The sequence below is a fragment of the Chlorocebus sabaeus genome, chromosome X, assembly GCF_047675955.1.
Source record: "Chlorocebus sabaeus isolate Y175 chromosome X, mChlSab1.0.hap1, whole genome shotgun sequence".
NCBI lineage: Eukaryota > Metazoa > Chordata > Mammalia > Primates > Cercopithecidae > Chlorocebus > Chlorocebus sabaeus.
In genome coordinates this window covers 54,658,158-54,681,221 of record NC_132933.1, presented here as the reverse complement: position 1 = coordinate 54,681,221, position 23,064 = coordinate 54,658,158, and positions in this window count along the sequence as shown.

Genomic DNA, 23,064 nt, shown 5'->3' with positions numbered 1-23,064 from the left:
TAAGTATATGTTTAACTTTTTAGAGAAACTGCCAATCCATGTGTAGTGGGTTGCTTGATGGTTCCCAAAAAAAGATGTTCACATCCTAACCTCTGGAATCTGTGAAGGTGACTGTATTTGGTCAAGGGAAAAAAAAAAAAAAAAAAAAAATATATATATATATATATATATATCTCCTTTTGAAATAAATATTTTTAAATTAGAGGCAATTGGGAAGAAGCAGTTATAGAAAGGGCAGTCTGCGTTGCTGTTTTTTACATATGGCACGCTATAAAAACTCCTTTGAAAAAGATGAACAGGGGCTTCTGCCCCTCCTTCCTGCCTCAAGGCAGGATGTAAATTCTATCTTTACTAGAGAAGTCACTGGGCTTGTATCAGCTCAGAAATAGTGCCAGCGGGGCCAGAGGAATCTGGGAGCAAACTTCACTACCTTCCTATAGTTCTCCCACCTTTGCAAGCCTGAAGGTTTGTCTTGTCACTATGCTAAGATGTATTGTCCTTTGTTAAAACACTGTTTAAGCAAAGTCCCTAACTCACTGCTATGAAATAGTTTACTTTCCAGAAATACTTTTGAATTGCGATTTCTCCCGCATGATGCGCACTGTGTGTGTATATAAAATTGCTTGTTTTTCTCTTGATAATCTATCATTGGTTAATAGGAAATCTGTCCAACGATGAGATTATGAGAGTTGCAAAAAAATATATTTTCTCCCCTTCAAGATCATCTTACATTATACAGATAAGCCCTAAATCCCATGACAAGTATTTTTGTAAGAGATAGAAGAGGAGAAGACAGACACAGAGAAGAAGACCATGTGAACAAAAAGGCAGAGGTTTGGATTATGCTGCCGCAAGCCAAGAATGCTTGAATCTAGAATGCCAGAATCTAGAAGAGATAAGGAAAGGTTTTCCCCTACAGCCATTAGATGGAGAGCTGTGGTTGCTGGCTTCTTGATTTCAGACTTCTGGTCTCCATAATTGTGAAATAATAAATTTCTGTATTTGTATTTCCTTTTTAAACTATCAAATTTGCAACAATTTGTTATGGCATGCCTACAAAACCAACATTTTTTGTTTTATAAAGTGGTTGTAGTATTGTACATTATCATCATCAATGTATGGGAGGCCCAGTTGATTCATATGCCCACCAACACTTGATATGGCTAGACATCTAATTTTTTTACATTCTAGTGGTTGTGTAGTAGTATCACCTTGTGGTTTTAATCTGAATTTTCCTAATGACAAAAGATGTTGATCATTTACTAATATATGTATTTGCCATATGAATATCTTCTATGGTGAAGTGTCTATTCATATCTTTTTAATTGGATTGCTTGTCTCCTTATTGTTGAATTGCAAGGGTTTTCTGTTTTGCTTTGTTTCTGTAATTAGCATATTTATCGCTTCAAACATTTATTATTTCTTTGTGCTGTGAGCATTCAAAATACTCTGTAACTTTTTGAAAATACAAGTAAATAATAGACAACCACATTCACCATACGATGCTGTGGAACACCAGAACTCATTCTTCCTTTCTAGTTATAATTTTGTATCTGTTAACCAAACTCTCCCCATCTCCCCTCCTCTCTCTTCCCATCCTCTAATGGCCACAATTCTACTTTCTACTTCTGTGATTTATCAACTTTTAAACTTTTTTATTTTTATTTATTCCTATTTATATATTTTTTAATTTTTATTTTTTTTTAAATTTCAATAGGTTTTTGGGGAACAGGTGGTGTTTGTTTACATGAATATATTCTTTAGTGGTGATTTCTGAGCTTTTGGTGCACCCATCTCCTGAGCAGTGTACACTGGTACCCAATATGTAGTCTTTTATCCCTCACCACCCCCCACCGTTTCTCCCGAGTCCCTAAAGCCCAATGTATCATTCCTATGCCTTTGCATCCTCATAGCTTAGCTCCCACATATGAGTGAGGCCATATGATGTTTAGTTATCCATTCCTGAGTTACTTCATTTAGAATGATAGTCCCCAATTCCATCCAGGTTGCTGTGAATGCCATTATTTCATTCCTTTTAATGGCTGAGTAGTATTCCATAGTGTATATATACCATATTTTCTTTATCCTCTTGTTGGCATACACTGTATTATATATAGAAGTTCTTGGTTAAATATTGGTTTATCAATATTTTCTGCCAGTCTGTGGTACATATTTTCATTTATTTAGCAGTGTTTTTTGAGAAACAAAGATTTTAATTTTGATGAAGTAGAATATATCAATATTTTTCTTGTATAGTCCATGCCTTTTGTGTCCTATTTTAAAAAATATTTGCCTAGGACTGGGCAGAGTGGCTCATGCCTGTAATCCCAGCACTTTGGGAGGCTGATGTGGTCAGATTACTTGAGTCCAGGAGTTCGAGATCAGCCTGGGCAATATAGTGAAACCCCATCTCTACTAAAAATACAAGAATTAGCCGGGGATGTTGGCACACATCTGTAGTCCCAGCTCCTTGGATGGCTGAAGCATGAGAATCACTTGAACCCAGGAGGTGGTGGTGTCACAGTAAGCAGAGATTATCTCAAATAAATAAATTAATTAAATTAACTTATAAATAAAAAATAAATAAATAAATAAATGAAAATAAATAAAATATATTTGCCTAAGCACAAGGTCACTAAGGGCCTCTTATGTTTTCTTACAAGAGTTTTATGTTTAGATCTATGATCTAATCTGAGCTACTGTTTGTATATAATATGCAGTAATTTTTGAGGGACTTTTTTTGTGTATGAATGTCCTATTGTTCTTGCAACCATTGGTAAAATGATGATGCCTTACCCATTGAATTTCTTTGGCACTGTACACAAAAATCAATTGATCATATAGGTATGAGTTTATTTCTGAATGTTAAATTTTGTCTATTGACCTACATGTTTATCTTTATGCCAATACCATGCTGTCTTAATTACTATACTTTTATATTAAATTGAGAAAAGATATGTAAGTCTTTCAACATTATTATTCTTTTTCCAAATTGTTTTTTATTCTGTAACAACTCCTTTGTGTTTTCAATTAAATTTTAGAATTGGCTTATCAAAATCTAAAATAAAGCCTATTGAAATTTTAACTATTGTTGTGTTCAACCTATAAATAAATTTGAAGAATTTGAAGAGAAAGGACAATTTAATAATACTGAGTCTGCCAGCCTATGAATATAATATATACCTTCTTCAAATTATCTCAGAAATGGTTTATAGTTTTCACTTTAGAGATTGTTCTTTTGTGAAATTTATCCCTAAGTGTTTAATATTTGTAAATGCTACTATAACTGCTATTTAAAAATTTTTAATGTACAGAAAGAGGCTCTTCCCTGACCCCAATTCTAGTGGTAGCCATTGGAGAGGCAGATTCATGGTTCACAGCTGTACTGTAGCCAGGAAACAAAGGATGAACCATTTATAAGCAGAAGGACATGAGCCTCATTACAGGGGCATGATAGAGAAGTGGATCAAATTCCATCTGGCTCAGGTCAAGGTGCTGTTGTACTTCCTGCTGACCTTTGCATGAGATTTCAATGCACCTATTCACGATATCTTTTGGCCACCCTGTCGGTGTGGGTGCATACACTGGGCACCGGCCTAGATGGCAGCTCTTACTCAAGCACTATCTACTGTACTGGATGCTGAACTACAACCTCTAAACAAAAATACATCATGACAACAAGCAGCATCTGAGAATGCCACTGCACAGAACCTACCCCACAATCAAGAAACTTGTAAGAGGCTTGGCTCCCTGAAATCACCTAGAAACAAATTCAAATAGTCATATAGTCATACACAACATACACTATAGTCATACACTAAATGGAAGAACAAATAAAAAAGACTCATCTAAATGATAGCAAATTCAAAAATAATAAGTGGCAGTTCCCTCAGATAAGAATGAATCAGTGCAAGAACTCTGGCAGTACAAAAAGCCATAGTGTTTTGACACTTCCAAAGCCAAAGAATCATACTAGCTCTCTAGCAATGGATCCTAATTTGATTGATATGTCTGAAATGACAGATAATGAATTCAAAACATAGATTTCAAGGAATCTCAATGAGATCTAAGCGAAAGTTGAAATTCTGTGCGAAGAAATCAGAAAAATGATCCAGAATATCAAAAATGACATAGCTGTATTAAGAAAGAAATAAACAAAAATTCTTAAATTGAAAAATTAACTACAGGAACTTCAAAATACAGTCTGAAGCCTTAAAAATAGACAAGACCAAGCAGAAGAAAGAATTTCACAGCCTAAAGACCAGTCTTTCTTATTAACACAGACAAAATAAAAAAATTATTTAAGAAAAGCCTTAGAGAAATATATTATGTAATACAACAAAACCAATGATTTATTGGCATTCCTGAGAGAGAAGAAGAAAAAGTAAACAACTTGGAAAACACATTTGAGGGTATAATTCAGGAAAAATTTCCCAATCTTGATAGAGAAGTTGACATCCAGATGGAAGAAATTAAGATAACTCCTGTGAGATTCTGTTCAAAATGACCATCCCCAAGGCACATAGTCAATAGGCTATCCAAGGTCAATGCAAAAGAAAAAAATCTTAAACGAAGCAAGAGAAGAGGGCCAAATTACCTATAAAGGGAATCCTTTCAGACTGATGATGGACATCTAGCAGAAATCTTACAAGCCAGAAGAGATTGGAGGCCTATTTTTATCCTTCTTTAAAAAGTGGCAGTCAATAATTTAATATCTCACCAAACTAAATTTAATAAATGTAGGATTAATAAAGTCTTTTCTAGACAAGCAAACACTAAGAGAATTTGTCACCACCAAAGCAGTACTACAAGCAGTGCTTAAATAAATTCTGAATATGGACACACAAAAAACAATACTTGCTACCGTAAAAGGACATGTAAGTACAAGGTCCACAAGCCCTAAAAAGCAATGGCACAATCAAGACTATAAAGCAACTAGGTAACAATGACATTGCTAAAATAAGATAGCTTAATACAACTATGTCATTTTTCGCATTTTGTTCAGTTACAGGAACAAAACCTCATGTATCAATTTTAACCTTGAATGTAAATGGCCTAAATGCTCCACTTAAAAGGCATATAGTGACAAATTGAATTTAAAAAGGACCCAACTTTCTCCTGCCTTCAAGAGAGCCATCTCACATATAATAACAACCATAGGCTCAAAGTAAAGGGATGGAGAAAGATCTATAAACCAAATGGAAAACAAACAAACATAGAAAAGCAGGGCTCACAGACAGACAGACACACACACAAATTTAAACAGACTTTAAACCAACAACAGTAAAAAGGATAGAGAAGGCCATTACATTGATAAAGGGTTCGATTAAACAATGTTTAATTATCCTATATATATATACACATCCAATTTTGGAACATGCAGATTTACTAAACAATTAATACTAGACCAAAGTAAAGAGATAGCCATACGATAATAGTGGGAGACTTCAACACCCCACTGACAGCTTTAGACAAATCATTGAGACAGAAAACTAATAAGGAGATTCTGGACTTAAATTAGACACTTGACTGAATGTACCTAATAGATATTACAGAATACTCCATCAAAAAACCACAGAATAGGCATTCTTCTCATCTGTACATGGAACATTTTCTAGGATTGACCACATGCTACTATATAGAGCAAGCCTCAATAAACTAAAAAAAATTGAAATCATACCAAGTATATTCTTGAACCACAGTAGAATAAAATTAGAAATCATATCAAGGGGAACTCTCAAAACCACACAAATATATGTAAACTAAAAAACTTGCTATGCACAAAAACTAGAAGGTCTAAAGGAGATGGTTAAATTCCTGGAAACACAAAACCTTTCATAATTGAAGCAGGAAGAAATTGAAACCCTGAGCAGAAAATAATGAATTACAAAATTGAATCAGTCATGAAAGACATACATAAAGACCCTGGATCAGATGGATTAACAGTCAAATTCAACTAAATATACAAAGAAGAGCTGATATCAATCATACTGCTAGTGTTCAAAAAAATCAAGGACAAGGAACTCCTCCTTAACTCATTCTAAAAAACCAGTATCATTCTGATACCAAAATCATAAGAGGAAACAAACAAAACAAACAAACAAACAAATAAAAATCTATAGGCCAATATTCCTGATGAGCACAGCTGCAAAAATCCTCAACTAAACACTAGCACACCACGTCAAGCAACACTTCAAAAAGATAATTCATTACGATCAGGTAGGCTTTATTCCCTGGATGCAAGACTGGTTCAACATATGCACACTAATAAATATGATTCATCACATAAACAGAATTTAAAACAAAAACCACATGATTGTCTCAATAGACGCAGAAAAACTATTCCATAAAATCCAACATCCATTATGAGAAAAACTCTCAACAAACTAGACAATGAAGAAACATACCTCAAAATAATTAAAGCCATCTATGACAAACCTATGGCCAAAATCACACTGAGTAGAAAAAGTTGAAAGCACTTCCCCTAAGAACTGGAACAAGACAAGTATACCCACTCTCTCCACAGCTATTCGACATAGTACTGGAAGTCCTAGCCAGAGCAATCAAGCAAGAGAAAGAAAGAAAGGGCATCCAAATAGAAAAGGAGGAAGTATCTGTTTGCCAATAATATAATTCTATACCTAGAAATCCCTACAGATGATCTCCAAAGACTCCCAAACTTGACAAATAACTTCAGTAATGTTTCACGGTACAAAATTATTATACAAAAATCAGTAGCATTCTATACAACAATAATGTACAAGCTGAGAACAAAATTGAGAACTCAATCTCATTTACAATAGCCACACACACAAAACACATGTATTCAAATAGGTGAAAGATCTCTACAAAGAGAACTACAAAACACTGATGAAAGAAATCAAAGATGACACAAATGGAAAAAAAAACACTTTCATGGATTTGAAGAATCAGTATTGTTAAATGGCCATACTGCCCAAAGCAATCTACAGATTCAATGCAATATCTATTGAATTACTAATGTCATTTTTCACAAAATTAGAAAAAAAGTATTCTAAAATTCATATGTATCCAAAAAGAGCCCAAATATCCAAATCAATTCTAAGCAAAAAGAACAAAACTAGAAACATCACATTACCTAACTTGAAACTACACTAGAAGCCTATAGTAACCCAGAAAGCATGGTACTGGTACAAAAATAGACACATAGATCAATGAAACAGAATACAGAACCCAGAAATAAAGCCACACATTTACAACCAACTAACCTTTGACAAAGACAGAAATAAACAATGGAGCAACGACATGCTATTCAATAAATGGTGCTGGGAAAACTGGCTAGTTATACGCGTAACAATAAAACTGGATCCTTCCCTTTCACAATATACAAAAATCAACTGAAGATGGGTCAAAAACTTAAATGTAAGACCTCAAACTATAAAAATCCTAGCAGAAAACATCAGAAACTTTTTCTGTACATTGCACTAGACAAAGAATCTATGACTAAGATGTCAAAATGAAACAAAACTAAAATTTGATAATTGAGAATTAAACTAAAGGGCTTCTGCACAGCAAAAGAAACAATCAACAGAGTAAACAGGCAATCTATGGAATGGTAGAAAATACTTTAAAATTGTACATCTGATAAAGGATTAATATCCAGCATCTATAAGGAACTTAAATGAACAAGATAAAAACAACCCCATTAAAAAATGGACAAAGGACATAAACAGACACTTTTCAAAATAAGGCATACAGGTAGCCAATAAATATATGGAAAAAACACTCAACATTACTAATCATCAGAGAAATGCAAATTTAAATTACAGTGAGAGACCATTTCACATGTGTTAGAATTGTTATTATTAAAAAAAAAACAATAGATAACAGATGTTGGCAAGAATGTGGAGAAAAGGGAATGCTTATACATTGTTGGTGGGAATGTAAGTTATTTTAAGCCCTCTGGAAAACAGTATGGAGGATTCTCAAATAATTCAAAATAGAAGTACCATTTATCCCAGCAATGCCACTACTGGGTATCTACCCAAAGGAACAGAAATAATTCTACCAAAAAGGCACCTGCACTTGTATATTTATTGCAGCACTATTCACAATAGCAAAGTCATGGAATCAAATAAAATGCCCATTGATGGTGGATTGGATATAGAAAATGTGGTACATATACACCATGGAATACTATTCAACTATAAAGAAAAGTGAAACCATATCCTTTGCAGCAACATGGATGCAGCTGTAGGCCAATATCCTAAGTGAATTAATGCGGAAACAAAAATAAAATACCAGATGTTTTCACTTATAAGTGGGCGCTAAACAAAGGATACACATGAACATAAAGATGGAGCCAAAAGACACTGGGGATCCAAAAGTGAGAAAGGAGATAGGGGATTAAGGGATGAAAAACTACCTATTAGGTGCTATGTTTGTTTACTATTTGGGAGATGGATCCATTGGAAGCCCAAACCTCAGTATTATGCAATATATTCATGTAACAAACCTGCACTTGAATTCCCAAATCTAAAAGAAAAAAGCAATCTAAGTACTAGCAAAAACAGTATGCTGCAAGCTATAATTATTTGAAAAGCAAAAATAAATAAATAAATAAATTTTAATTTCTAATTATTCTTGGATAGAATATAGAAATGTAATTAATTCTTGTGTACTGATCTTGTATTCTGCCATGTTGTCAAATTCATTTGTTAGTTTTAGTATTATTTTTGCAAATTTCTTGTTTTCTACATAGATAATAATGTCATACATGGATAAAGACAGTTTAATTTCCCCTTTCCAATGTGGATGCATTTTATTTCTTTTTCTCTCATTATTGCACTGATGAAGACCTCCAAGAAATTGTTAAATAGAAATGGATGAGAATCAAAAATCTTGGTTTTGTCACTGCTGTACTTTGTATTCATCTTTCTTGCCACTTTTTCTCTTTGTTTTTCAATTTTGATAGATTCTACTGCCCTTTTCATTTTACTAATATTTTCTAGGAAGTGTCTAACCTGCTTGTTTGTACCATCAAGTATGTTTTTTAATTCAGACCTAGTACTCTTCATTTCTAGAAGTTCCATTTGGGTCTTTTTTATGTCTTTATTATGCTTATCTTTTCCTCTACCCTCTTGAACATACAACATATATTTATAATAGTTATTAATGTCCTTTTCTACTAAGTATTTATCTGTGTCATTTTTGTGTTTTTTTCCTTTTATTGATTTCTTTTTTATTTTTAAGGGTAATATATTCCTGTTTCTTTGCATGCCTACTAATTTTTGATTGGCTCCTTGATATTGTGTGTTATTTTTACATCATTGGTGCTGAAGTTTTTAATATTGCTTTACATTTTATAACTTTATTCTAGGATGCAGGTAAGTGGTTTGGAAACACTTTGATCCTTTTGTGTCTTCGTTTCAAGTTTTGTTAAGCAGGTCCAGAATAGCCTTCAGCTTAGAGCTACTTTGGCCCCACTGCTGAGATAAGAACTCTTCTGAGGACTCCATTATATTCTCTAGGTTTTACTTCTTTCTTTTTTTCAAAATAGGGAAGGGAACTTTCTATGTTACTTAGGCTGGTTTCAAAGTCTTGACTTCAAGTGAGCCCCTAACTTCAGCCTCCAAAAGTGGTGGAATTACAGGCATAAACCACCATACCCAGCCAATTCTCTAGGTTTTATCTAGTCTTTCCACTTGGATTTAATGGAACGTGAATTATTCCCTGCCCTATATAAGCTTCAGGTTTTTTTCTGGTTGATCCTCAATATGGTGTGGCTCTGTGTCCCCAACCAAATCTCATCTCAAATTACAATCCCCACGTGTTAAGGGAGAAACCTGTAGTCCCCATGTGAGGAGGGAGGGAGGTGATTGGATCATGGGGGCAGTTTTCCCCATGCTATTCTCGTGATAGTGAGTGAGTCCTCACAAGATCTGATGGTATTATAAGCACCTGGCATTTTCCCCTGCTTGCACTTCTCTCTCCTGCCACCATGTGAAGAAAGTCCTTGCTTCAACTTTGCCTTCCACAATGATTGTAAGTTTCTTGAGGCTTCCCAAGCCATGTGGAAGTGTGAGTCGATTAAACCTCTTTCTTTTATAAATTACCCATTCTCGGGTAGTATCTCTATAGCAGTATGAAAATGGACTAATCCTTTTGGGTAACTGTTTCTTTGCCACATGCTGTAGATCAATATATGGCCAAAAACTTAAGAGAAAACATCTGTAGATATTTAGAAAACGATCTTTCTGGACACTTCTCTCCTCTATTACACTCTGATTTATGGTTTCTATCTGCCTTGATTTCTGTGAATGTTAAACTTCAGCTTACTTCATAGAAAACTTTAAGTTCTGTTTGAGTTCCCTCACCCCGCATTACAGCTTAGAGACTTTCTCCAGATATTTTGTTGGGACAGTCATAAAATCTACCACATTTAAAAATTTTTTTACACCAATAAATATTCTGCATTGTTTCTTGTACAATGTCTGAAAACCACTGTTTAAATATTTTTCTTGTTTTTTAGATGTTTAAGGGTATAGAGTAAATCTGTCCCCTCTTATGCCCTTATAGATAGAAGTGTAAGACTAAACACTGACATAAAAAAAGAAAATGAAATTCACATATTGAGTCTTATATTTTTATTTGAGCTACCATTTATTAAATCATATACATGTAGATTTAATAAGAAATCCAAACACCTCTAGTTCTAATTATAGATAACTTTGTATTTGTGCTGGGGAAAGAACAAAATCTTATACCAAACTCTGTTTCTTGAATCTCAAAGCTAAATTTTTTCCTCTTGTTTATACACAGAACTAGTAATATTTGCATCAGTTTATTTCTTTACTGTTCAATGTAATCTGTTCTCAGGACCTTTCCCCAGATTCTACCTTTTGTAAATGTGCCATATTAAATTGTAGGTGTTATATTAATTCATTTTTTCTTGACTTGTGTCGCTCCCTACTATCACAGACTTAAACATGTGTTTTCTTCAAGTCTATATATTAGAATTTTGTTTGATTCTGTTCTCTCTCTGTACACATACACACAGTGAGGAAAAGAGAGACAGACAGACAGACACACACATGAATTTAAGCAGCAATACAATCTTAGGCTATCTGTGTGAAGAATGTAATGTATTTGAACCACAAATGATTAAGGTACTTGACTTGCTTGTTTTCATTTTTTTCACTTTTATTTTAAGTTCAGGGGTACCAGTTCAGGTTTGTTATATAGGTAAACTTGTGTCATGGCAGTTTGTTGTACAGATTATTTCATCACCCAGGTATTAGGCATAGTACCCATTAGTTATTTTTCCTGATCCTCTCCCTCCTTCAAATGTCTACCCTCTGAAAGGCCCCACTGTATGCTGTTCCCTTCTATGTGTCCATGTGTTCTCATCATTTGGTTCACACTTATAAGTAAGAACATGCAGTATTTTATTTTCTGTTCCTGTATTAGTTTGCTAAGGACAATGGCCTCCAGGTCCAGCTATGCTCCTGCAAAGGACATGATCTCATTCTTTTTTATGATTGCATAGTATACCATGGTGTATATGTACCACGTTTGCTTTACTTCGTCTATCATTGATGAGCATTTAGGTTGATTCCATGTCTTTGCTACTGTGAATAGTACTTCAGTGAACATACATGTATATGTGTCTTTATAAGAAAATGATGTATATTCCTTTGGACACATACCCAGTAGTGAGATTGCTGGATAAAATGGTATTTCTGTCTTTAGATCTTTGAGGAATTGCGCACTGTCTTCCACAATGGTTGAACTAATTTACACTGCCATCAACTGTGAGTAAGTACTCCCTTTTCTCCAATACTTCACCAGCAGTTGCTACTTTTTGACTTTTTAATAATAGCCATTATGACTGGTGTGAGATGGTATCTCATTGTGGTTTTGATTTGCATTTCTTTTATGATCAGTGATGTTGAGCTTTTTTTCATATGGGTTATTGGCTACATGTATGTCTTCTTTTAAAAAAAATCTATTGATATCCTTTGACCACTTTTTAATGGAGTCTTTTTTTGTTTGCTTGTTTGTAGATTTGTTTAAGTTCCTTATAAACGCTGGATATTAGACTTTTGTCACATGCTTAGTTTGCAAATATTTTCTCCCATTTTGTAGGTTGTCTGTTCATTCTGATAAAAGTTTCTTTTGCTGTGCAGAAGTTCTTTAGTTTAATTAAATCCCATTTGTCAATTTTTACATTTGTTGCGATTGCTTTTCACGTCTTCATCATGAAATCTTTGCCCATTCATGTGTTCTGAATGATAATTGCCTAGGTTGTCTTCCAGTGTTTTTATATTTTTGAGTTTTACATTTAAGTCTTTAATCCATATTAAGTCAATTTTTGTATATGATGTAAGGAAGGGGTTCAGTTTCAATCTTCTGCATATGGCTAGTCAGTTGTCCCAACACCATGTATTGAATAGAGAACCCTTTCCCCATTGCTTGCTTTTGTCTAGTTTGTCAAAGGTCAGATAGCTGTAGGTGTGCAGTATTGTTTTGGGGTTCTCTATTCTGTTCCATTGGTTTCTGTTTCTGTTTCTGTACCTGTACTATGCTCTTTTGGTTACTGTAGCTCTGTAATATTGTTTTGAAGTTTTGTATAGAGATGTCTTCAGCTTTGTTCTTTTTCCTCAGGATTGCCTTGACTATTTGGGCTCTTTTTTGGCTCCATATGAATTTTAAAATACTTTTCTCTAGTTCTGTGAAGAATCTCAATGGTAGTTTAGTAAGAGTAGCATTGAATCTATAAATTGCTTTGGGTAGTATGGCCATTTTTATGATATTGATTCTTCCTATCCATGAGCATGGAATGTTTTTCCATTTGTTTGTGTCATATCTGATTTCTTTGAGCAGTGGTTTGTAGTTCTCCTTGTAGAGATCTTTTACCTCTCTGGTTAGCTGTATTCCTAGGTATTTCATTTTTTTGTGGCAACTGTGGATGGGATTGTATTCCTGATTTGGGATTTGGCTCTCAGCTTAACTGTTGTTGGTGTATAGGAATGATAGTGATTTTTACACATTGATTTTGTATCCTGAGACTTTGCTGAAGTTGCTTATCAGCTTACAAAGCTTTTAGGCTAAGACTATGGGGTTTTCTAGATATAGGATCATGTTGTCTGTAAACAGGGATAGTTTGACTTCCTCTCTTCACATTTGGATACCTTTATTTCTTTTTCCTGCCTTATTGCCCTGGCCAGGATTTCCAGTGCTATATTGAGTAGGAATGTTGAGAGAGGGCAACCTTTTCTTATTCTGGTTTTCAAGGGGAAAGCTTCAAGCTTTTTTCCATTCAGTATGATGTTGGCTGTGGGTCAGGGTTAGTCAGGGTTCTCTAAAGGGACAGAACTAACATGATATATGTATATATGAAAGGAAGTATATTAGGAGAATTGACTCACGTGATCAAAAGGTAAAGTGTCACAATAGGTGATCTGCAAACTGAGGAGCAAGAAAGCCAGTCTGAGTCCCAAAACCTCAAAAGTACAGAAGCTGACATTGCAGCCTTCCATCTGTGGTCAAAGGCCTGAGAACCCCTGGCCAACCACTGGGGTGAATCCAAGAGTCCAAAAGTTGTAACATCCATGTAACATAAGCAGAATGGGTGAGATGGTATACTATGTTCCTTCCAGTTCCAAAGTTCTATGATTACAAGTATGTGAATAATGTGAATAAATGTAGGTATAATTGAAAATAGAAAATATATACTAAAACAGGCACAAACTGTTGATATTTCAGATGAGAGAGACATTGGTTTTGTCTGAGGATATCTGAAAGTCTTTACAGAGAAGAAAGCATTCTGAATAAATTAATGAAAGTCAGTACAGGATATGTAGGAGTTGGATGAAAGGGAATTCTAGGAGAATAATGTTATGTATAATTAATCTGCTGTTATTATCAAACAATAATCAGTAAAAAGTTAATATAACACATTTAATGATGCACATTATTTATAAATATTAAAATGGTTCTTTTTGAGTGTCAGTTATGGGACTGTGTTTTACACACTTTGCTCATCTATAAACTCAAGATAATTATGCCTACCTTTTGAGGATTCAAATATAAAAACATAATGCTTAGAAAGAGATTAAATAACTTACCTGGGGTTATTTAATTAGTAAGAGACAGAAATGATATTTACAACCATGTTTATGTGACTACAAAATATATTATCTTTCTGCTTTATTATGACTTCTTACATTGTGCTTCATGGTAATTAGACCTAAAATATTTAGCAATTTAGGTACATGTCTAAAATTTATTTAATTGTCACACGGGTTAAGCACTTTTTAACTTTTTCTTCTTTAACTTAGAAATACATAAAATCTCATCACAAGTCAGCATTAACAAAAGAAATTTGTGATCAAATTTAATGTTAGGGAATACTAGCTTCGAACCACAATTAAGTGACTGTTATCTCCCCTTCCTCAAAACAATTCTGTTCTCATCAAGTTTCCCACAGAAATACAGGGTCACAGAGTGGTGATTTGCCTATTAAGCAGCAATAGCATTTTCATTATACTGCAGAGTGGTAAATATACCCAGTCTGGTAATAATAGAATAAGAGAAGGAGAATGGGAATTTGGGAACAGAAGTATGGAAATAGGGCAGTTAAGAGAGGATCCAGTAGAAAGGACCAGACTAGATCCCCTTTTTATTCCCTTTCTTCCTTTTTTTTACCCCTGAACACTCTACCACCAACCCCACCAAATCAGCTGTAATCATGGCTGTAATACAGGGGCATACTATAGATCTGGGAACAGCAAACCACAGTCAATGGAACAAATCCAGCCTGCCACCGGTTTGTGTTTAATCCATGGACTAGGAATAGCTCTCACATTGTTTTAAACAGTTGAAAAAAATCAAAAGAAGTATATTTTGTGACATGTGAAACTTCTGTGAAATTTAAATTTTAGTACCATAAATAAAGTTTTATTGGAACATAGCCATACTCACTCATTCTCAATGGATGATTTTTGCTACAACAGCAGAGTTCAGTAGTTGTGACAGATTGTATATGACACGCTTATCATTTCTCAATGCTACTATAAATCTCAGTAATGCAGTTATCAGCATTTTGAATACCACATGGATCATCTATCTGTGTAAAAAGACATTTTCAAAGATGAAATATGTAAAATCTCATTACAGATTAGCATTAACAAATAAAATTTGCAATTAATTTTCATAATAGGGAACATTGAATCCCAATTAAGTGAGGTGTTGCCTCTCTTCTCAAAAAAGAATTCCATTCTTTTTATTAGTAGTCTTGTATGACAAAAAAAGTTCTTAATTATTATTTTATTTTTAATTTTTTCAATAGAAATTATAGGGAAATATATTTTTCCTTTTTTATATAAGTACATTCATAATATCCTCAATATCACCTTTTGGCCTACAAAACCTAAAATGTTTACTATCTGCCCCTTTATAGAAAAATGTTTGCTGACTTCTGCCCTAGAGTTCTGGGGAACTTTCTGAAGAAAAGATTCCAGAAATATTGGAAATAATTCTGTAGTCAGCAAGCCATTAATAAAGATTTTGTATTTGTTTTGTGTTTTTCCTTTTTCTTTCACTAAAATAGTAGGAATAATGTGCTGTAAATTTTAAATAACTCAAATTATTTTTTCTGTTGTCAAGCAATAGCAAAAGGATGTTAGGAATTCAAATATATATCATTAAAAGTTGGGAGGAAATGCCTGTAATTGAAGCCTTCTTGGAGAATATTTTAAAGAACAACAACAACAAGAAAACAAAACAAAAAAACTTTTCCCTCCATGCTCAGATTTTTATGTGGATTTTGTCAGTAAAAAGGAGGTCAGCTTTCATTTTACATGAGTGACTTGATACTTACATTCTGTTTTAAATACAAAATTATATTTTATTTAAATAATGCTATAGATAGGAATGTCTGAGGCACATTTAAGATACTACCTGGAGTGCTAGAACAAGCAGAGAGTTAGAGATGAAATGGATCTACATGAAAGTCACATAGAGATCACATAGACCACTGTCAGAATGGAAATAACATAGGGCTGTCCCCATTTGTCACATATCTATAAACTAAAGCAAGCTTGTCTAGAATGATAGATTCATGGTTTCATTCTTTTTTTTTTTTTTTTTTTTTGAGACAGATTCTTGCTCTGTTGCCCAGGCTGGAGTGCAGTGGCGTGATCTTGGCTTACTGAAATGTCCACCTCCTGGGTTCAAGCGATTCACCTGCCTCAGCCTCCCGAGTAGCTGGGATTACAGGCAAGCGCCTCTGTGCCCAGATAATTTTTGTATTTTTAGTAGAGACAGAGGTCTCACTATGTTGGCCAAGCTGGTGTTGAACTCCTGACCTCAAATGATCCACTCTCCTCAGCCTCCCAAGTTCTGTAATTACATGTGTGAGCTACTGCGCCTGGCCTCATTCACTTTTATTTAAGTTATGTGGCTGGAACTCCCTGGGTACAGAGAGGGGAAGGAAAACGTGATCAATACCTTTAATGATCTCACATTCTAGAGTGAGATTCCAAAAATGGAATAAGTGATGGTATATCTATTCAGTAGTTATTTGTAAAAAAAAAAAAAAAAAAAAAAATTAGCATACAATATAATGAAAAAAGAAAAGTTCTACTAGTTCTATGTTCGGGTTGTTAGAAAAGGCTTCATAGAAAAAATAGCGTTTTGGCTGGTTTTTAGAGATCAGTAGAAATCATTCAGAAAAAAAAAAAGAGGAAAAATGGAATTACAGCCAGGGAATACAAAGTGTACAAAAATATAGAACCATAAAAGAACATGTTTTTTCTATGTTCTGGAAGAGAGTTCTGTATGTCTAGAGCATTTGTTACTTTCTGATTATGAATGATTAGGGAAGAAAGGATAAAGGTGAAAATAGAAGTGCTTCTTTCACTTACGGAAAGATTGAAAAATACTCTTTTTTTATACTCCAACCATGAGTAAAATTTATTATTTCTCTCATTGGAAGAATAGATAGTAAAAGAGGACTTTAAATGGAAAGACAACTTTATAGCTATTTAAAGATCAACATATATTTCTAAGAGTGGTGACTGTTTCTAGAAACACTCAACTTTACAATGTGTCTTTATTCTAGTGATTATTATTTTGAACCATTTATAAATTTCATATGTATCATACACTTTCCAGCAATTTTTTCCAATTTAAAACTCTGTGATATTTGTTGGAAGTATTTATGGTCTCACTTTATTAGATGAGAAAGCAGAGGCCCATAGAGTTTAATTGAATTACTTCAAAGGATTTAATGTAACTTGAAAGAGAGATTTTTATCCCTCAGAACCAAACCTCAGCTCATTTGCCATTGTCAACCACACCCCTCTGAATCACCTTTAAAATCATTAACATTTTTTTGGAACTAGTCTCAATGGCTTATACCATCTGGACAGGGCAAATCAATTTAGATGAAATCAATTTGGAGATGTGTTTCAACTCAGTGGTACTGTGTTCTATTTGAAGCTATTTCTTGCTAATGAGTCTTTCCAGACCCTCAGCTAAAATCACATGCAAGTTTTTATTTGTGGATGTCATTTTCTTATATTTTGACAGCAGAGGAGAGAGAAGTTAGTAGAGCACTGTGTTCATAACTGTAACTGAATCTTAGCTGTGGAGAGAAGAGAGTGACACTGACAAACAGCCCCAGGTGACAATGAGAGATATTCATGGCCTCAGGTTATCAGCAAGTTCTATAGAACCTTTACCATTTTAGACTCTGGTGAGGATGATGGCTTGCTTGTATTTGTAATCCCCATGTCTCTAGTTAATCTTCAGTTAGAAACCATTCTCCCAGTCTCAAGGAAATAATGAAAAGTAAAAAGGAAGAAATTAAAATGGAAGCAATATTGCATCCTGAAATCTAGATCTGAAAGGCTACAGTGGATATAGGCATGAACACAAAACAGTTTGAAAATATTCACAGCTGTTCATTTGTGGCTAATTATGCAAAAACAAGTATCACTGACTTCCAATGAATTAAAAGATTTAGTGAATTTATTGTTTTTTTGAACCCCAAAAAAGAGTCATGATGGGGAGAATTTCTCCAACCAGTTGGCCTAAGTTACTCTACAGTTCAAATTCATACAACCCGGTTTTTTTTTTTTTTTTTCTCAACTAACTCATTCTAATTAGTGTGTAAGCTTTATCAGGACAAGGATAAATGTTAACATAATTTTTGGAGATTTCTGTTTTGTAGACTGATGCATCCTTAGTGGTTAGTACAATGCCTAGAATGTAAGCACTCAATAAATCTTAGCTATTTTTAGAAAGTTCCCCAAATCCTAATTGTTGTAGAACTGGCATGTCCCATGTTTTTCAATTACTGTTTTCTGTCTCAGAGATTGGCAAAGTGTGGTGTACTAGTCCATCCTCATGCTGCTAATAAAGACATACCTGAGACTGGGTAATTTGTAAAGGAAAGAGGTTTGTTTGACTTACAGTTCAGCATGGCTGGGGAAGCCTTATGAAACTTACAATCATGGCAGAAGGGGAAGCAGTCACGTCCTTCTTCACATGGCAGCAGCAAGGAGAAGTACAGAGTGACGATGGAGAAAAGCCCTTTATAAAACCATCAGATCTTGTGAGAACTGACTCACTATCACAAGAACAGGATGGAGGAAACTTCCCCCAAGATTCAATTATCTCTATCTGATCCCTCCCACAAGATGTGAGGATTACGGGAACTACAAATCAAGATCAGATTTGGATGGGGACACAGCCAAACCATATCATGTGGTATGCAAGGTTCCTTCAGGGACTTCATGAAGTTAACGTTCTTTTTGTAGTAACCCTAAAATATTGACCTTTTTCACTGTGTTGGACTTCACATTGATGTTGCAAAAGCAATCATGGGAACAACTGCAGAAACTTTGACATGAAACAAAGTGGTATGACTGGTCATTGTATTCTTCACCACAATGCCCTTGGAGTTAAAAAAGCCAGTTTCATTTAACAATGCTCTCTATAAAACAGTAATTTTTAAATTGTACTGAAGCTTGACACTTGTGTACATGTTTTCTCAATAGTCTCTTTGATGAAATGGAAGTGCACATAAAGCACTTGTACATAAGGAAGTATTAACGCTGTCTCAAGGAAAAGCACTTGTGCGATCAGTTGAGATATGAGTTCAATGGGCCACTTTTTAATGGAGCATCATTTTTACTTGAAAGGATGACTGTTAGATAAACTATTGCTATTCAGACTTGGATATTTGACAGATGTTTTCTCAAAAATGACTGAAGTGAACCTGTTACCTCAAGGAAAATAACCGACACTTGTTGCCAAAAATACTGTTTAATATTTCAAGCTAATATTAAAATTTTGGAAAACTTGTGTATACCTCCATGAGACTGATAGCTTTCTAATACTTGAATAGTTTTCTGATGAGGTCAGTGGTGATAATAATAAAGGTGAATTTTAGTATGATATAATGAAATGTATCAATATTTGTATGGTATGTATAACTTAGTAAATGAATATTTTCCAAATAATTAATACCTGATGATACAAAATCATGCAAGAGTAAAAGTTTCATTGGAAGTGCAAGATATATCAATAGTGTTAATGTAACAGAGTACAAACAATTCATTGATACAATTACAGATTTCATATTTCAACTAAATTTTAAGAAACTACTACCTGTCAAGATTTGGGGAGGGCGGAGAGGGGAGGGATTGCATTGGGAGTTATACCTGATGTAAATGACGAGTTGATGGGTGCTGACAAGTTGATGGGTGCAGCACACCAACATGGCACAAGTATACATATATAACAAACCTGCACGTTATGCACATGTACCCTAGAACTTAAAGTATTAAAAAAAAAAAATTGGTGAAACAGAGTTCTTGAGAATGGCTAGTTTTCACCAGGAAGCCAAAAAAAAAAAAAAAAAAAAAGAAAAGAAAGAAAGAGAGCAACTCAGATGGAGCTGGAGGCCATTACTTTAAGTGAAGCAACACAGGAAAGGAAAACCAAAAACTGTATGTCCTCACTTATAACTGGGAGCTAAGCTATGAGTATGCAAAGGTATGCAGAGTGATATAATGGACTTTAGAGGCACAGAAGGGGGAGGTTGGGAAGGGAGAGCTCGGGATTAAAAAAAAAAAAAAAAACTGTACATTAGGTACAATGTACACTACTCAGGTGATGGGTGCACTAAAATCCCAGAATTCATCATTATAAAATTCATTCATGCAACAAAAATTCACTCGTATTCCAAAAGCTATTGAAATGAAAAAAAGCAAGACAAAAGCGTATGCAACTGCACAGAGATATGATAGAGCATAGTGTTTGAGGAATTCTATCTGGTTTCATGTTGCTATAACATAGAATGAGAACTGAGGAGAGACAGAAGGTGAGGCAGATCACCAAGGGTCATGCATAAAATGATAAGAAGTTAGATTTTGTCATGTGGTTAATATGGAAGAACTGGAATTTGTACAATATCTCATCTTGGAAAGTGTGGGCTGTAGATTTTATTCTGGAAAGCAAATATCAGGCTGTTGCAATACTTCAGGCAAAAGATTTTTAGTGCCTGGAATAAAGCAGTGGTAATGGATGATGAAAAATAGAAGACTGTTGCAAGATTTATTTCAGATTTGAAATCAAGATAAATAACTTGGAGATTAAATATTAGTAATGTGAAAGGAGAACGGGTCCAGAATGACTCCTAGTTTTCATAATTAGTGGCTAGAGGGATTATAGAATTAGTTTCTCTCTAGTCACTAACTCTGAAAGCTTTTAAGTACAAACTCTATTTATTTAATAGATACAGTGCTATTAAGGGTATCTATTTTTGAGTGAGCTTTGTGAATTCGTGCCTTTCAATGATGTTTTCATTTCATCGAAGGTGTAGAATTTATTGGCATAAAGTTTTAATATTCATTTTATTAATTATTTTTGAGACAGGGCCTTGTTATGTCACTCAGGCTAGAGTGCAGGGGTGTAATCATGGCTCACTGCAGCCTTAAACTCTTTGGCTCAAGTGACCCTCTTGCCTATCCTCCTGAATAAATGGAACTAAAAGCATGTAATAACACACTCAGTTAATTTTTAAATTTTTTGAAGAGATGGCGTCTCCCTATGTTGCCCAGGCTGGGCTTGAACTCCTGGGCTCAAGCAATCCTCCTGCCTTAGCCTCCCAAAGTGCTGAGATTACAGGTGTGAGTCACTGCACCAGGCCAAGTTGTTCTTTTAGTATCTTTAGAGTCAGTGGGAAGGTCACCTCTTTTATTCCTAAATAAGTAATTTGTGTGTTCTCTCTTTCTACTCCCATCTTTCCTTCTAGGACTCCAATTACACATATATTCAGTCATTTAAAATTGTTTCGTAGCTCATCGATGCTCTTTTCTTGTCCTCATTTCCTTCCTTGCTTCCTCCCTTCCTTCTTTTTTGATAATAGCTAACATTTATTGAACCTTTACAATATAACAAACACTGCTTTATGTGATAAACATATACTAAATCATTTTATACTCAAAACAAATCTTTAAGTACTATTATTATCCTTATTTTATATAGTTGAAACTGAGGCACATATAGTTGAAGTAATTTGCTCAAGGTTGTCTACCCATAACAGAGATGAATTTGAACCCAGTCAGTTTGGCTCTATAGTCCATGCTTTTAACCACCATGCTATGTAGCCTCTCTAGGAGGAATTAAATGTTTCTCTCAATGGAAAAACATGATAAAAAAAAAACATGCTTCAAGATAATAATATGTTGTGCAAATTTTTCACAACTTTCAATTATGCCCCTGATTTCTATTCATGAACTACTTCTAATGATGCTTTGTAATTTCTTTCTAATGGGCACATGCAACACATCTTTCTTAAGTTCTCAGCAGCATTCAACCACTCCCTCCTTCTTGAAAGAACTTATTTTTCCCTGGTATCTGAGGAACTAGTCCCTTGACCAGTCTCTACCGCTCTGACAATTCACGCCCTCAATAAATATTTACTAAGTCATTTAATTTGTGTCATTCTTCAAGATACTAAAAGTAAGAGATTCAAACTCGCTGCCCTTAGGAGAGTGCATTCTAGTGGAGAAGAAAGACAATAAGAAAGTAATACATAATTGCAAAACTTCAAATAACGTGAAAAGTAAAGGAAGAAAAATAAACATTGCTCCTCTCCATCACCATTCTACTGTGATTAGGTATGCTATTTTTTTTTTCAGATTTGTGTGTAAGGACGCATACACACAGTGTGCACACACATAAATACACATATATGCACTCACATTTACTTAAAATGGATCTACATAAATACCCTCGAAAATAAATTAGGACACACTTTTCTACAGAAATTTGGTTATATATACAACATACTTTTCTACAATGAACTTTAACATTTATTCACGAATCATGAATAGCTTTCATATACTTGGTGCATAGTTTTCTTACCCTTTAACCATGCTTATTGATGGGCATACAGTTAATGTCCAAATTTTTGAACACAATGTTGCAACAAACATCTTTGCACATGAAGCTTTGGATGTTTATGCTACTATTTCCTTAGGATAGATCCCAGGAATTGGAATTCAGTTTTTGAAGAGTATGAACCAAATATCAACTGGGTTAATCTTGCTTTTTGTATCTAGATAAGTAGATAAGATGTATTTCATCTCTAATCATTGGAAATTCATAAGAATCTCACTCTCTTGTGGACATCCCTGCTTCTCAGCTCCTGTTTCCTGTGAATTAGTTTATGAATAATCTTGCCATGCAACAAATGGGGTCCCTATCCTGGACCACATTGTATGTACCAAATGTAGAACTCTGCTTTTCTTTGTCGATTTTATATAAAAAGAAAACCCTCAAATAAGACACTTCCGCTTTTAAATTCTGATTATTGGATTTTTGGTTTGTTATTTATAGAATTGTTGAGGGCTGGCAGACCTTTATATCTAACGTTGGCTGTAGCCAATGCTTAGTCTTTCCCTGCCATATGTAATTAACAAACAAGAGAAGTGTGTTCTTTCAAGAACGGTGTGTGCACGCTTGTATATGTGTGTGTGTGTGTGTGTGTGATAACTTTATTCAAGA